This window comes from Parasteatoda tepidariorum, chromosome 2, assembly GCF_982258835.1.
Source record: "Parasteatoda tepidariorum strain Cologne lab strain chromosome 2, Ptep-v5.0, whole genome shotgun sequence".
NCBI classification, from domain to species: domain Eukaryota; kingdom Metazoa; phylum Arthropoda; class Arachnida; order Araneae; family Theridiidae; genus Parasteatoda; species Parasteatoda tepidariorum.
Genome location: NC_141756.1, coordinates 55,878,982 through 55,896,628, shown reverse-complemented (window position 1 = coordinate 55,896,628; position 17,647 = coordinate 55,878,982).

The following is a 17,647-nucleotide window of genomic DNA, read 5'->3' as shown; positions in this document are numbered from 1 at the left end:
GAACTGTTTTTCTAAGGTAAGTGCTAAAAAAAGAAAAGAAATATATGAATTAAAATCCCCGTTAAAATAAAGATAATCAAGCATATTTGGACTATTATTAAAAAATAACTTATGGGGAACTTTCTAGTAAACCTATTTCTTTAATTTTGAAATTTAAAATTTCTTTATAAAGAAACAAGGAGAAATGTTTCGTAACAAAGCAAACAAAATATTTAACGGAAATAATAAATTTTGAAAACTGCAAGGGACTTTTGTCTGTGTTTTCTCAATATTTACTTTTTTTGAGAAAAGCAACAAAAGTAATAATAAAAGCGTTATAAAACAGTTTATTTGAAAAGCCACCTGGAGCATAAAAATCTCATCTAAAGTTCGGAGTTCCTAAAACTTTCAATTCCAGAACGACTTTCTTTTTGACTGACACCATATATAAAATGTTCAATGCCATATTTTAATGTTTTGAGTAAAACGGTGCAATGCATTTTAAAAGAAATTTTCTAAGTGGATTTACATTTAAAAATATTTTTGTATTTTGCTTTTTGTAATAAATTCTAGACTCATTAACTTTTGCTACCATGCTTCTAAATTTACTGTCTAAGTAGAAGAAAAAGTTACTTTAATTATTAAAATTTATCTAATTTGGTAATATCTTTATTATAACTGCAAAACATTGTCATTGAGTTAGAGTGAAAGTGATTAAAGCATGTAAAACCCTTAATTACACATCATAAAAACAGAAATACCAATAAATAATTTGATATATTTAACAAATTTCGTAGAAAACATGAAGCAAACTGCCTGGGACAATGGATCCTTAATTTGAAGTTTTGTAAAGGGATAATGCAATTTCATAACATATTTTTCTAGTATAAAATTTTTTATTTCGACAGGTTTATTTTTTAATCGAAAATAGTATTTCTTTAAATTCAATCCTAAATATTAAAAAATATATTTATTTTCCTTGAATAAAAAGGTATTTGACATTGTGAGATTTTCCAATTTTCATTATCAAAAAATAATGTAATAACATTGCATTTTTTTACTATTCAAAAATGTTTTAACTGTCATCAGTGTGAATACTTTTAACGTCTTATTATGTGGGGTCTTGAGCAAAAGTAAGCATCTGAAACTTGAGGACTCAGAATAAAATAGTCTGCATCTGGTTGAGTGGTAATTTTATTATAAAGACTAAATTCATTCTATTTATTCTATTTATATCCAAGTAGAATAAGTCTCTTAAAAATGCTAAGGTGTCTTTAAAATTGTGGATGTACAAAAACAAAACAAAATTCCTTCAATCGCGTCAAATGAATGTTTAAAAAATATGTGAATTCTATCTGATCTACTTCATTCCATTTTAATTTTTTCTGCTTCCATTTTTTTTATTATTAAGAGAAGAATCACTTTGCTTGAAAAAATAGTGAATGGAATGAGAAATTGGTGGTGTGATGATGGTTAAAGTTTTAAAGTGATGTCTGTTTTAAAAAGAAGCTCTCCGGAATTACAAAAAAAACACTGAATCACTACCATTAAATAAAACATTACTGTGAAAGTTATGCTATGATATTTATTGCTAAACCCCGTCCCGCCCCCAAAGGGGGCATCCGGGTATCATTTATCATTATGCAATCATTATGTATCATTATGCTATGATATGTATGATAAAAATGAATTTTAATGTGAAAAGAGATTTTAATGTAAAAAAGAAATTTTACGGTAAAATTGAATTTATGGATGATGCACTCATACTACCGGTACTTTATACCGTAATTTGATCTGGAATTTTTTCCAGTGCAGATTATTTACTATGTTATTATAACAGCGATTTTATGGAGCAACTCATAATAAATATTAAATATTTAGGATAGATAAAATTATATAAGTGAACATAATTTTAAAATCAACAATTCTTAACATTTAAAAATAAATTTTTGCTGTATTAATTTATTAAGTGCAGCTGTAATAATTTATTAAGTGCAAAATAATGCAACATCCAATTAAAAATTAATCTTAAAGTGCTTGTTAATGTTCCATTTTTTTTTCTCTCTAAATAAAATCTACAACTAAAATCATGGCTAATTGCCATTGAATAACATGAATATATGGCCATTTATGAATTCACTCCCATTAAATAAAACATTACTATACAAATTATAATCATAAACACAAATAAATGCTATGATATTTATGATGAAAATGGATTTTAATGGGAAAATGGTTTTTAATATAAAAATGGATTTTACGGTAAAATGGATTTTATGGATGATGCACTCATACTACCGGTACTTTTTACCGTAATTTGATCTGCAATTTTTTACAGTGTAGATTATTTACTATGTTGCTATAGCAGCTATTTTATTTAGCAACTGATAATAAATATTAAGTAATTAGGATAGATATAATTATATAAGCAAACACATAATTTTAAAATCAACAATTCTTAACATTTAAAACGAAATTTTTGCTATACTAATTAAGTGCAAAATAAGGCAACAGCCGATTAAAAATAATTCTTAAAGTGCTTGTTAATGTTCCATTTTTTTTCTCTCTAAATAAAATCTTCAACCAAAATTATGGCTATTATGGCTCACTGTCATTGAATAACACGAATATATAGCAATTTATGAATTCATGACTGTGTCTCTAGTTAACTATTATTAATATTTAATTTGTCTCATACAAATCTTTACTTGCATAACGGCCATTCAAAATGCAAGCCCACGCTCACAAATTAGTAATGTTAATCATTGAGTAGGCCATTTATCATCCTGGAGTTCTATCTATTATTCAAAACAAGGCTACAAAGCCATATTATTCAATCATACTAGCACGTAAATTCTGACTAACTAGTTCATTCGTGCATGATAATGATAAAACTAAATACATAATAAAGTAAAAATTCTACTTAAATATCGGCTTTATTTGCAATGGAATTTTGAATTAAAAACACAGGAATTTTATAGGCTGTATAATGAAATCAGATGAGTGTTTAATATTTTTTGCTATTAACTTTCTTTAACAAAAGAATTTTGTAAATGATGAATGGATTTATGTAAACAATGAACAAATACCTCACGTAAAATTGCTATTCTTCACAAAACTAGATGATGTTTCGTTCTCATTTTCTAAAATTAGTTAATGTTTTTTAGTCCATTAGTGAAAAAATGCATGCCCATTATTTGTTCTATGAAAAAACGGCCGGAGTTCATACTCGAGAACTTTTTCCCCACAGTACGTCTCATCTTCACTGTGAAATAACTCTCGGTAACAGTTAATCCACGTTATTGATTTGTCAAAACTTAATAATCCTCAAAATGTAACATATGATAACCCAAACGTCCTTTTTGTGAAAAATGGATAGTTATTTTGAAGTTACAGTAATTTTAAATGCTTTTTATACAAATGTATCCCATTAAATAAAGGTTTTTGAGTTTATATTAATATTGCGCTAACTAAAATTTTAATTTGATAAAGATTCTATACAGTCACAAGTCATTAGGAATGAAAACTTTTCATATAATTCAACACGGACATAAAAGTAACTGTACATTTAAATGCATCTAATAAAGTAAGTAATCTAATAATCTAATTTTTTGCTACATATACGTTTTTAAATCCCTTATGCTTAAATAACGACTATGGAATGAGTTATTAAAAATTTAGTTCTAGGTTGTTTGTGCTTACTAATATATTAAGTAATGAATCAATAAAACAAATCAATAAAACAAATACCTAATTCAATTATGAACTTTGATTTATTGCATTAGAAATAAAATAAAATATTACTGTGATGAAGATTAACTGAAATTTTCATCTCTTTAAGTATTTATTTGCAAATATTATTAAATGGAGATAGAACAAAAATTATGATCGATGAAACAATTTTAACCAGAAGTGACTATTCGAAAATGAGTTTAGTTAGGGTACATAACAAGTATCTACAACCTTAAAAAAGCTTAAATTTATTTAATAATGCCTTAAAAAACTTTAAAACAGCAAAAATGATTTGGTATCTGAGCTGGCTATTTGATTGGAAACCAAGATAATTTCGAGGTAAAAAGTAATGCTGTGAGTAAACTTAAAAATTAAATTAAGTAATTCTAATTTTGAATTTTGTTAGAAGTATATTGTAAATCGGGCTTAAAGTTTTGTGTTTGGAACTTACCTGAATTAACTTAAAATTTTAACAGGCCTTACAGTTTTGTATTTGGGACAAACCTGAATACTGAAATATCATGCATAACCACAGAATAGTAAGCAAAAAAACAAATAAAAAAATTTATTTTTATAATATTTCTTTTGTAAGAAATATCAAAATTAGAGAAAACAAAGGGAACGAAGAATCATTTAATCAAATAAAATTTCATTTTAAATACAGGAAAGTAATGATTGTTTAAAAGAAATCGTATTCGTATAAGAAGTTGAAATATTTTAAAAGAAAACAATGATAATTTACTTACAAAATATAAAGCACATACAATACTTAATATTTCAGACATGAAATGTAATTTTAACGTATTTTTTGCACCATTACAGATGCATAGTTACTTCCTCTAAGAATAATAAGAGTATCATTTGTAAATGACTAAACGCGACATCTGATTAAGAGCACTAATGGATGCTTCTCTTCCAGGAATTTCAATCTTGGATTGATTTGATTAAGTTTGCTTCCTGTCAGCATTCTAGAAACTGTCATGGGTTTATCCTGTCCCATTGTTTCTCGATTTACTTAGCGCAGTGAGTAGAATTCTCTCCTGCGTGTTGATTGAAGGTATCTGAAGAAGACTTGAATTTTCTCGAAAAATTTAGTTTCTGCAACTATCAACTTACTTATTTTCTTATGATTGTTTAGCTACCTTTCATTATTCATGCTTTGTCAAAAGTTTTGAAGTGAATAAAATAAAATATTTGCCCACTGGAGGTTGCATATTAATATTTAAGAGATGTGAAGAGCAAAAATAAATTAGAAAAACATTTAAAATTAACAACAGTAAAGAGGAGATCAAAACATCATGCAATATTAACATGTTTCTTGCACCATTAGAGATTCGTAGTTACTTTCTCTTCAAGTAAAAAGAGTATCGTTTATAACGGATTACATGTGATATATGATTAAAAGAACTCATGTTTGCTATTCTTCCAGGATTGACTTGATTAAGTTAGTTTTATGTCAGCATTTCAGAAACTTTCATCTGGTTATCCTGTCTTATTTTATTTTCTCGATTTACAAAGCGCATTAGGTAGAACTTTTTTCAGACTCTTAATTGCATGTATTCAAAGAAAATTTGAATTTTATGGGATAATTGTTTTTTCTGACAGTCAACAGGTTTATATTTCTATGATTGTCAATTACATTTCCTTATTCATATCGTTAAGTAATTTTTGAGATAAATGAAATAAAATGTTAACACAATGAATGTTGCATATTAATACTTAAGTGCGGGAAAACAAAAATGAATTGATAAAACATTTGGAGTTATTCATAGTAGAGGGGATAAAAGCAACATTTAATATTCAATTGTTTCTCTAGAATTACGGATGAATAATTGCTTCCTCTTAAAGTAGTAAGAGTATCATTTGTAAATGACTGTGCACAATATCTAAATTAAGAGTACTAATGGAGGCCTCTTTTCCTGAAATTTCAATCTTGGATTAATTTCATCAGCATTCTAGAAACTATGACAGTGTTATTCTTGTAATTGTTTACCGTTTTCTTTTGTTCCTCCCTGACAGTATCTTTAAGAAGACCTGAATTTTCGTTAACAATTCAGTTTTTGTAACTTATTACATGCTTATTTTCCGAATACTTTTTTTCAACTACCCATCTTAATTCATGAATTAAAATTTTTGACAGAAATGTTAGGAAATATTTACACAATAATGGCTGCAAATTAATATTTGATTCAGGAAGGAAAAACAGAAACCAACCAAATATTTGATATTAAGCCACATTAAAGATGAGATTAAGACAATAAAACTAGATAAATTTTCGTCTGAAGCTGATAAGCAATGAGATAACTAAACAACGATTTTTAAAAATGACTAAATTTAATCAGGGGATCTAATGTTTCTAGTATTGTTACTTGCAACTACATTGGGTAAATATTGGATGAATGTTGATAACGTTTCACTTCTTTCCTATTAATAATATTTTACATATACTTCAATTAAACAACGGTTAAAACAAAACAAAAAGTTATATAAACAAAACAAAACGAAAGTAAACAAAATGTTATATGAATTCATGTTCTAGTAGTATCAATTTTAATTCCTTAATACCACTTTACGTGCTTATCATCTCTTTTAAACATACATTTTATTTTATTCGAAGAAAAAAATTTTGTTAAAATTACCTGGCAGCATGGGAATGAAGTTTCTTGCAAAAAATAATTCTGGCTAATAAAATTAAAATATATGATATTTAAGCCATTTAATTGGTAATTTTTCCGCTCTTATAGGAACGGCTTGAAGGAAATTATGTCTTTCAAAATGATAGCTCTTTTTACCACACATTTAGTAAAAAATGCAAAACTGAAAAGTATATTTAACCATATAAATGGTTTTTATACCATGCATTATGTTAAAATTAACGAATATTATCTAATTACCACATTTTATCATATATTATAAAAATAAATTTGCTTTATCAAAATCATTATCAAAGTACTTTGGCAAGAAATATTGAGATTTTTTGTGTTTTCATAGAGCCAAACACCAAAAATGTACACTGTAAATTTTACCATAATTTAAAAGTTTTTTCCATGATTTTTCATTCAGTGTATTTTAATGTTTATACCATCATTGATAAATTTTATCGTAAACATGAATGATCTTTTCCTTTGAATCATTTTTAAAACTCCGTAAAATGCAATTTTTAAATAATAATTTTGAGGAAAAAAAATAGTTTTCTTTTGTCAAAAAGATTTAATTCATTCTTATTTGACTGTACAACAATAATAATTAATTTTGTGAAACATTAAAGTTTTTACAGATTAAAGAAATTGTGGAAGAACTAGGAATTTCAGAAAACGAGTCTTGTGAAAGCTAATTGTAAATCAAATCAACAAAAGATTTATGTAGTTTTTTTCTATACTATATGCCGTATAAATGAGTACTGATAGTGCTATTAATTGCACTCGGTTCATGCACTAATAAAAACAACTTTTATTGTAACAACTGTATGATTGGGACGGACGAATACGAGCTTTCAATATTCTGAATTAGCTCCTCAATTAGACGCTTCGGATAGAAAATGAAGGTAAGTCTGATTCTTCCTCCTTCTTTTTTCACTTTTTATAGGACTTTTTTTAAAGGGAATAAATGAGATTCTAAAATTACTGTTATTCTCACAAGGAAAAAAATCAGAATTTGTCACAAGAAAAATTCCATGTTTTAAAAGAAATTATATATATTTTGTGTTCGATTTCATTCGTCAATCAATACTTATTGAATTAATTAACCTAATTTTATTTTTGTTATTTCATTCTATAACCAGCATTGAACAATTCTGAAGTTAAAGGTTATCAATGTTTAACTCCGTACTCTTGTAATTTGTACACAACATAGAAGACAAGGGAGCTCCTAGATCTAACATTAGAAGAAACTAGACTTTTTAAGGAAACTAACCCGCATTTGCGTTATACGGAGAAGTAAACCACGGAAACATCCTACGGTTAGCTTGATAGCAAGATAACGCTGAACAATGATTCGACTACCCCTGGGAATATTTTACGTCAGGACTTAAATTGGTGCAAACTGGTTGCAGAATTCACATCGATCATCCATCACTGGGATTCGGACCTGGGTCACCTCATTGGGAGGCAAGCATTCTATCCTTGAGCTACCATGGCTCAATTAAATTAATTAGTGAATATAAAGTAAGTACATGGCACTTGGTAACATACGAATTAAGTACTTAGTAATAGAGTGAAAAACTTTCAAGCTGCTCGAATTTTGTCTCTTCTACTATAAAAATCAGAATTCCAATTAGTATGTATTTAAATTTAAAAGTGAATAAATTTGAATTAACGTAACTGAAAGCAGGTGTGTTCAAATAAAATCATAAAATTTCATTAAAATAGTTAGAGATGAATTAGTATATCTCGTTTCAAAAACTTTCTGCTCTAAGATATCACTTAGAACTTTCCTACGCCGAATACTTCATTAAAAACAAAATGTTCTTCTAAAAGTAGTCTTGAAAAGCAGCAAAAACTTAAAATGTTCGTTATGGTATAATTTTCATATTTATAGTCTAGACATTTTTACGAATACCAACAAGCAAAAAAAGGAAAAAGAAAAAATTAATCTTAAATTTAGCAATTTTATCAGTGAATTGACGGATGGAAAAATTCGTGTTTTTTTTTTTAATTGTCTTTTTTTTAATCTTTTAAACACTGCATTGTTGGGGATGAAAAGAAATTAATTTTTATGTTCCTTTTTTTTTTGATGAACTTATTGTTGTTATTATTGATATAGTGATTGAAATTAATTGTGCATAGAAAAACGATACTGGTTTCAAATGACATTTTTTCAAACTTTCTTTATTCCAAAAGATATATTTATCACTGAGAGAAAATAGAATCTTAATTATTTTAGACATAAAAATTTTTATAATGCTTAATATACTTCAAGCTTTATATATTTGTTTGAATTAGCAGTTTTGTAAACATTTGATTCAAATATGACTGGAACAAATATGGAAAGGTAAAGAAGAAAAGTATTGTTTAAATTTCAGATAAAATAAAAAAATCTTCTTACATAATAAAATTTACAGTTCTTTCATGTTTTTTTTTTAATCAAGTGAAGGTAAAGTAAATTGATAAGTACGTTTATTAACGTTACTCAGTGTACGATTATATATAATATGTGTATGAATATAATTATTATATAATAACTGCATGAGAAATGTAACTTGCGAACACCAACATGTCAACATGTCCCATGAAAAATTTAACTTACAAACATCGGTCGTTTTCCAACATATTTACTATATTCTGTAAAGATGTGATAAAAATAATTAAGCATTATAATTTCGAAAATAGGATAATGCAAGATAGATTAATATATTTTCATGCATGTTAAGTTACATTGGACAGCAAAAAATTATCATAATTAGCACTGGATTGCCTAAGAGAAGTCATTTTGACTGCTTTTTAACGGCTTTTTCATTTGCAAAAAATTTACTATAATAATGTATAAATTTATATTTTCTTTCCAAGTGAAGTAAATTTTTTTATTGTTAATATTTACTAAGAACATGTTATATAACTGTAAATAATATAAAAAATATTAAAAATTAATTAAACATATTTCTTTACACATTAGTTATTCTTTCACAATTCAGTCATTTTGTCTGCTTTGGGGAAATATAGGTATATACTAAGTTGTAGTCTTCTAGTGTTAAACTTTTCTGACAAAAATATATAATTAGCACTATTCATGACACGAAGAAGATGGTAAAACATTGTATTTCAAGCAACAGAGATTTTAATAACATTCCTTCATCGGTCAATAATAACTTTCTCAGCTAAAACAAGTATACTTTCATTTTTATTCGTGATGATAAATTATGGAAAATTTTAATAAATTAATTATTTCTCTTACCTTTGAATTGCATTTGTATATAAATAATTATTTCATTCAATGTATTTAATATAAATTTTTTAGGCTTCCGTGTACTAAAAACATATTTTTTTAAAAATTATTCATCACCCACAATATCTTCCTCCTATCAATTATTATGCCTTTCTTAAGTATTATGCCTCCCATGGATGTTTATAAACCAATTTTTCTCCAATTTCTCCACTTTGTTTGCATCAACAACATTCTTTTATCTATCAATGATTAATTTTCAGCTAAAACAAATATACTTTTATTTTTATTCGTGATGATAAATTATCGAAAATATTAAAAAAAAAAAAAAAAAAATTTGATTATTTCTCTTAACTTTGTATTGCATTTGTTTTTAAATATTAATTTTATTCAATATATTTCATATTCGCTTTTTATGCTTTAGTGCACTAAAAATTGTTTTTTAAAATATCTATCACCACAATGCTTTCCCCACATAAATGATTATGTCTTTCATAAGTATTATGCCTCCCATGAATATTCGTGAAGTTATTCTTTTCCGATTTCCCCACCTTATTTTCGTCTGCAACATTCTTTTCTCGGTCAATGCTGACTTTTTGAGAGAAAACAAATATACTCTCATTTTTATTCATGATGATGAATTATTGAAAAAAATAATTGACTTATTATTTCTTTTAACTTACATTGCTTTTTTTAGATATTTTATTCAATATATTTCATAATAGTTTTTTTATGCTTTATTGCAATAAAAATATTTTCTAAAATATCTATCACCACAATACATTTCCTACATAAATGAATACGTCTTCCTTAAGTATTACGACTCCCTTGGGTATTTGTGAAGCAATTCTTCTCCGATTTCTCCACTTTGTTCCCATCTACAACCATTAACCTCAATATATTCATCCCCATACCAACCCACACAAAAAAAAACATTTATGCTCAAAATGTCACGTTACAAAGCTTTTCACCAAACAATAATTTCTCTCTCCTCCAATTTCCAATCCCAAAATATCGGTTCTCTATTCAGAGGTTTCTCAGAAAATATGGATATAGTCCTTGATGCAGTTATAGGATGAGATGCAGACAGAAAAGAAATATCCAAGGCGTGATAGAGAAAAAAAACAGAGAATGATAAAATATAAGCCTTGCGTCAATAAAAAAAAGACTCTCTCCACCCTATCGCAAATGATGTTGCAAAGTGATATAAAACAGGTACATGCACACACGCTTTCTTATATTTTAGATGATAGGACATAAAAGGATGTACCTGGAAAAAAATATCCAATATTCTATATCTCGGGATTCATAAGATGACAGCTAAATATAGATTTTCAGTTGAAGTAACTATTGATTTTTTGTGCTGTATTCGCGCATTACGCATGCAACAAATTAGAAATATTCTGAACATAAATTTTAATGTTTTCAATATTTTTAAGCTGTTTCAAATAATGAAATTTCCATTAAAGAATTAACAAAGATTTCTTTATGTATTTTTAGTTAAAAACCTATACTTCATTGACAGTTCAAACAATTCAAACTACTTTCAATTTTTTTTTCTACAGTGCACTTTGTAAGATTCTTTAATAAAAGTACCTTGCTTTCTGGGTTCGGTACTTTTCACGTTGAATACCATTTTTTCCAGAACAAGCGACGGAATAAAGAAATCTGATATGCCTTAAGTTTTGCAGTAATAATTACAGTAAAATCACTGTATCACTTTAATAAAATAAATATTATTGTAAAAATTACGGTATAATATTTTTCAGAAAAAAAAACGGATTTTACGGATAATGCACCCAAAGTCCAGGTATTTTAGACAGTAATTTGATCCGGAATTTTTTATAGTGCACATATTGACACTATAAAACATTAGAAAATGCAATTTTCTAAATTTAAATTTCAGGGCTTCACATTTGCGACTTGATAAATTTCAGTATCTTATAATTTAATAACAAAAGAGATTTTCAGTTCATTCAAAAACAACCAATTTTCTGAAAACTTTAATCAGACAATCGATATTCTGAAAGCAAATTCCAAAAAATTTCCTAATATTTAGTTGCAAATGAAGGAAAATTCAATAAAAAAACGTAACTAGATTATCAGTCCTTTTATTTTAAGGGAATATATTTCTGTATAGTATTTACTTTTAAGTTCAAAAAATGAAATAATACTACGTCTATAGAGTTATTTCAAAGTCATTGTTATTTTGCAATGAAAAATGTTAGAAGCATGCATTAAAGCTTTGAAATATCTAAGTTTGTATGAGTTGAAGCTGATAAAATAATACTCTTGAGTATTGCACATTTAAAAATGAAACGAAAGATGAAGACTGAATTCATAGCTGTGCTAACAGAAGAAAAGAATACAAACATACTATCCTTCTCTAAAAGGGAAGATAAATACATTTCTTTTGTTAACATCTGCAATAAAAGGTTTCACTACTTACTGTTTTTCTCTTTTTCTTTTGTTTCAACAGTGATGAAAGACTAAGGGAATAAGATGTAAAACTATCTATTTATAGAAGTTATTTTACAATCTTATCTTTATATTTCTCATGAATATTAAAGAAATAAATAAAATGTAAATATTTATTGAATAAATTTTCCGTCCACTAACTGAATATAAATTTAAAAAATGTTTTTTTCAATACTTTAAAGCAAAATAGCATTTAGCAGCTATTTGCATCAATAATCATTCATATTTGATGTCGAAATTGTAAAAACACATTGTAAATCTATATAAATAAAGTATAATGCTTATATGTATGAATGTATAAATCACGGTTAAAGTAAATAATCTGGTTATCATTATTATTAATCACGTTTTTTGGTAAATGGGATAAATTATGCACATTAATAAAGTGAACCGGTAATTTTAAAAAAAGTTTGGTCAATGTGATTCAATAGACATAATTTATTAAAACTTCAACTTCAATGTAATTTTTATATGCCTATGGGCTCTACATCTGTCATTGTAGAGATTAGCAGCGTTAAGAAAAGAAAATAACACTTGAAATACAGTTTTTACTTAATTTTTAATTTAAAATAAATGTTTAAAAATTCAATTGTTTTCATATATCTATTAATAAATCATAGTTTTTGAATTATTGAGTTCATAAATTTTAATATCGTTTAAGAAATAATGAAAATATAAATTTTTGTAATGGGGCTACAAGCAATTGGAGAAAATAATAATTGGAATAAAAAAGAATGGCGAGTGTCATTTCCTGATATACTTTATACAGATGTTTTCTTTTTAAAATTGAGCGTCACTATATGGTGTTTATTTCTCCGGTATACTCTATACCAGTGCTTCCCAAAGTGTGGTACACTTACCCCCAGTGGTACGGGAACAGATTAGAAGGGGTACGTGTTCTTATGCGAAATATCTTACAACGAAAGAAAATTTCAAAAAATTTTATTTGAAAGCAAAGCTAATGAAAATTTACCATAACATAATTTTGTATTGACTATTTTTTATAATTAGTGTTAATAATATATACAGTTAATAATTAGTGGCGCCAGCAGCCAGTTGTGACTTTTAACTTTTGTGTAATTTTTTTATCACAGCAAAAACAATCTTCTCACCGATGCAAATAAACTTATTAGCGAAACTTTGTAGGTACCAAAAAAGAAAACTAAACATTTATTTTAAAAATAATTCATTCATTTTCTTATTAGTGCTACTCAGCGTTACGAAAAATTTAGAAAGGGTACACAAAAGTCATAAATTTGGGAAACACTGCTGTATACTAATGTTTTTTAGTGAAGTACCAGCGTTCGGTCTACATTTATCTGGTATGCACCACATTGATGTGTTTTTTGAGCTAAGTACATAAAAAAACTATACCGTCTAACACAAAGTATTTGTTCAACATACGAACAACAAACACGAAGAGCGGACGTTTGCATCCAGAGTAAACAAGAAACATTTTCTAGCAGTTTCAACTAGATATTCACCTACGTATTGGAACTCTACATCACAAACTTTGGAAATTTTTAGACAAAAGCGTTGAAAAGTATTACATTGACCAAACTTCATTGGTTATAAAAACCTGTATATTTGATAGATTCTAAAAGATTTAACAGATTTACTTGGTTATTTTTATTACTAAAAAGCTAGCTGGCGTCCCCCAAAAACTTTAAAAAAAAACTGTGGTAAAAATTATATACATATCCTTAAGAACTCACTGCCTTACATTTTTAATCTGTAATTCCAAGAACATAAGTTCTTCGAGTTTTCGAACGTTCTTTTAGAAATTTTACTAAAGGTTTTTAGTTTTAGGAGGACGTTCGCCAGTTTAATGATAAATGGCAACTATTTATAATAGCACATAAATTATATTAACCTCAACATATATATATCTCATACAAGTCCGCAATTCGAAAACGATTTGCGCCAAATTCGATGTAATTTGAAGACACTGTGGATCTAACCAGTCTACTTTAAACCTGTCTCGATCACCTGGTTCACGTGTTACATCCCAAAGAAATAGCTTACCATAGAGTCTGCTATATATTTTATAATATGAGGGAATTGCTATTTTGCAGCTCTTATCAGATAAAAAATTGTTTTCGGGCATATTTTCTCATAAACTATTTATCTTTGGTTTTCTTTGCTAGGTCACCACAAATGAAATCAAAATTAATAATTTCGCACCATATTATGACGTTGTAACCTATATTGTTTTGAAAGGTATGTGAAACTACGTATTTTAATTAATTTTTTAAAAGATATATGAAGCAAAGTGCTTTTTATAATAATAATTTTGTTTTTAAAACGTGTTTCTGCTACTTAAATAGTACAAACATAACAAGAACTAATGAAATAAATATTTTGAAGTATTGATTACTATCAGTAATTGGATTATTTACTTTTTTCACATTATACAAAGAACGGGTATTTATCTAGTATTTTATTAAAATTAAGTACCACTATATAATTATTATACTGCATAAGAATACTTCCCAGTGTTCTTCCAAATGAGGAAACGATTTTAATTAAAAAAATTATCCATTTACAAAAAAAGTATATATTAAATCATTAAATAAATTTAAATCAATTGTTTTAATAATTATTTAAAGCTTTGTCAATGGTTATTCTTAAACTAATAATATTTACAACTATTATACACTGAAGAGTAAAAAAAACTGGAATACTTGCCTAATATCGTGTAGGGCTCCCGGGAGCACGCAGAAGTGCCGCAACACGACGTGGCACGGATTCGATCAATTTGTGAAGTAGTGCTGGAGATAATTGACACCATGAATCCTGCAGGTCTGTCCATAAACCAGTGGGTGTAAGAGGGGGTGGGAATATCTTCTGAACATCACGTTGCAAGGCATCCCAAATATGTTCAATAATGTTTTTGGGATTTTGGTGAATTTCCGATACTCACGGTATACTCGTGAAATGGTCGTACGTGAAAATCCAAATTTCATTGCTATCTCGGAGATGCTATGTCCCATCTCCCGTAGGCCGACTATAACACCACGTTGAAACTCACTTAAATCTGTATAACCTGGCATTGTAGCAGCAGTAACCGATGTAGGAACTGTGCTAGACACTCGTTGTCTTATATGCGCGTTGCCGATCGCAGCGATGTACTTTGATTTGCATATTCATGCATGTACCAGCTTTTTTGGCTCTTCAGGGTATTTGCAAAACCACAATAGTTCTTCGAGCTGCGATAATTAAGTCATTAAAGCACCAAGCTTTCATCATATAGGCCAAAGGTTCAATACTCGGTGGTGGTGTGAATTTTTACCAATTGCAGATAAATGGATAATAACTTTCAAGGAAGGTAAATCCGTCCATCATCTTGCCGTTACAAAATTTTGGAACCATACCTTTAAAACCTTGAAATGGGAATGCTCTTGCAATATTCGTTTAGCAATTTTTTCATTCATAAGATTTGTCACCTGAAACTGCTATTTATAAGGCTGAAACATTCCTTCTTGGAGCATTTAAGATCAATTATTTGTAACCCCAGTTAAAAAAAATCATGCAATTAAATCCTAATAAAAGAATATCAAATATTCAACATTACAGAAGATTTTTAAAAACTTTCCATTAATTTAATTTTTAAGTTATTAAAACAATTGCAAATCATTAAGTGTTTTTTTTTCTTCCATGCTATTTGACATAATCGAAAAATGTCATCCTTGGAAATTCCCGTAATATACAAATAAAGAAATTCTCTGTCAAAATTGAATATTAATACATTTTGTTTTTGAAGATAAAGTTCTTGTAATTAAATCCTAATAAAAGGAAATCAAATATTTAACCTTACTGTAGATTTTAAAATATTCTGCCAGTGACTTAATAGCAAAATTATGAAAACATTGAAAATTCATTAGATTTTTTACAACTTCATGTTGCTCTACTTACTTAAAAAATGTAAATTCCAGAAACCTTAAACGTAATGCCCACTGAAAGAAACCCTCTTTCAAAGAATTCTTATTTATATATTACATTTTGAGTATTTATTAAGGATACAAACGGGCCATCACACTGCCGTTACAAAATGTTCGAACCTTACCCTTTATAATTCGCTGCCTTACAAATATTGTTGCGGGAAAGCTTTATTTTATTCTTACAATATCCTTTTAAAAAATTTTCATACATAAGATTTGTCATCATGTCGGAAACTTCAATTAATTAGACTGAAAAATTCCAGAATTCCATTAATTATTATTCCGAAAACTCTAAGAAGCAATTATTTGTAATCCCAATGAAAAAAAATTCTAAATCCTTGTTAAAGTAAATCAAATATTCAGCACTATGGAAAATTTAGAAAAACTCTGACAGTGATTTAATTGTTAAATTATAAAAACATTTGCAATTCATTAAGTGCTTTTTTTACTCCATACTACTTGACATATTTGAAAAATGTATTCCTTGGAAAACTTTCACGTGATTTTCACACAAAAAAAATCTTCTTCCAAAGAATAATTATTAATACATTATGTTTTTTCAGGATTTATTAATGATAAGAACGCCATCTTTGTCCAAGAAACTTAAAGGAAATGTCAAAAGAAGTCACCTTTGAGAATAAATATTTAATTAATTTATTATGTCTGCTTTACACTTCCATTAAAAACTTTTAATCTTATATACTTGGTTTCTAATAATGCCAGGAAATAGGGAATAATTTATTACCATATAAAAAAAGCATTTTGATGGTAATTTATTAATACAATTGTTTGATCTCCTTGTGTAATAATAATAGAAGTAAAGGAATTGTACATTAATTAAAAATTTTTACTTATTTTTCTTTTCAAAATCGGAATGCTGTATATAAAATAGTTCAATGCGTAGAGTTTAATTATTATCAATGTTGTGAAAAATTAAAACTTATGATAATAATTAGCTAAAATTTTAAAAGCATAACATCTCCTTTATGCTTTAAAAAGGAAGCAGTTTTATTTTTAATCTTTACTGCAAACTATTTTTTTCATAAGTTTCTAATGCATGATTTTGTTTTATAATGGCATATTGAATAAAATGCAGTCCCCAATAATAAATCGGAAATTTAATTTAAATAACTAAATTCCGCTATTATTATTTAAATTTTAATTAACTTAGATCTGTAAGAGTATGTACCCAAAATTACATAAATCATTAAAGTTAAAAAAAGAAAAACTATTCAAGCAAAGAAACGTGCAATTTTAACTTATTGTTTAAGCAATGTTAAATAAACTTTCATTCCTATTAATTTTAATAAAAGAACCTTATCTACTCTTTAATAGAATTAATATTTTTAACTTCTTTATAAGTAATGCCTTTTAATAGTTATTGATTCAATAACGTTCATAATAAATAAATAAAAATATTTCTCCTGTTCTTTCACACTGAAACAATCGGATTTTTTACTTACCTAAAATTGCCGTTTGGGGTAAATTTGAGCCTTAAGAGAAATTGATGCTATTCCAATTTAAATGATTTTTTAGTTGCTGAATATTGTTTAAAATATAACATAAAAAAAGATTTTGGACATATTTTGTTTAGTCACATAATAACAATATAACAATACAGTATAATATTGTATAAAAAA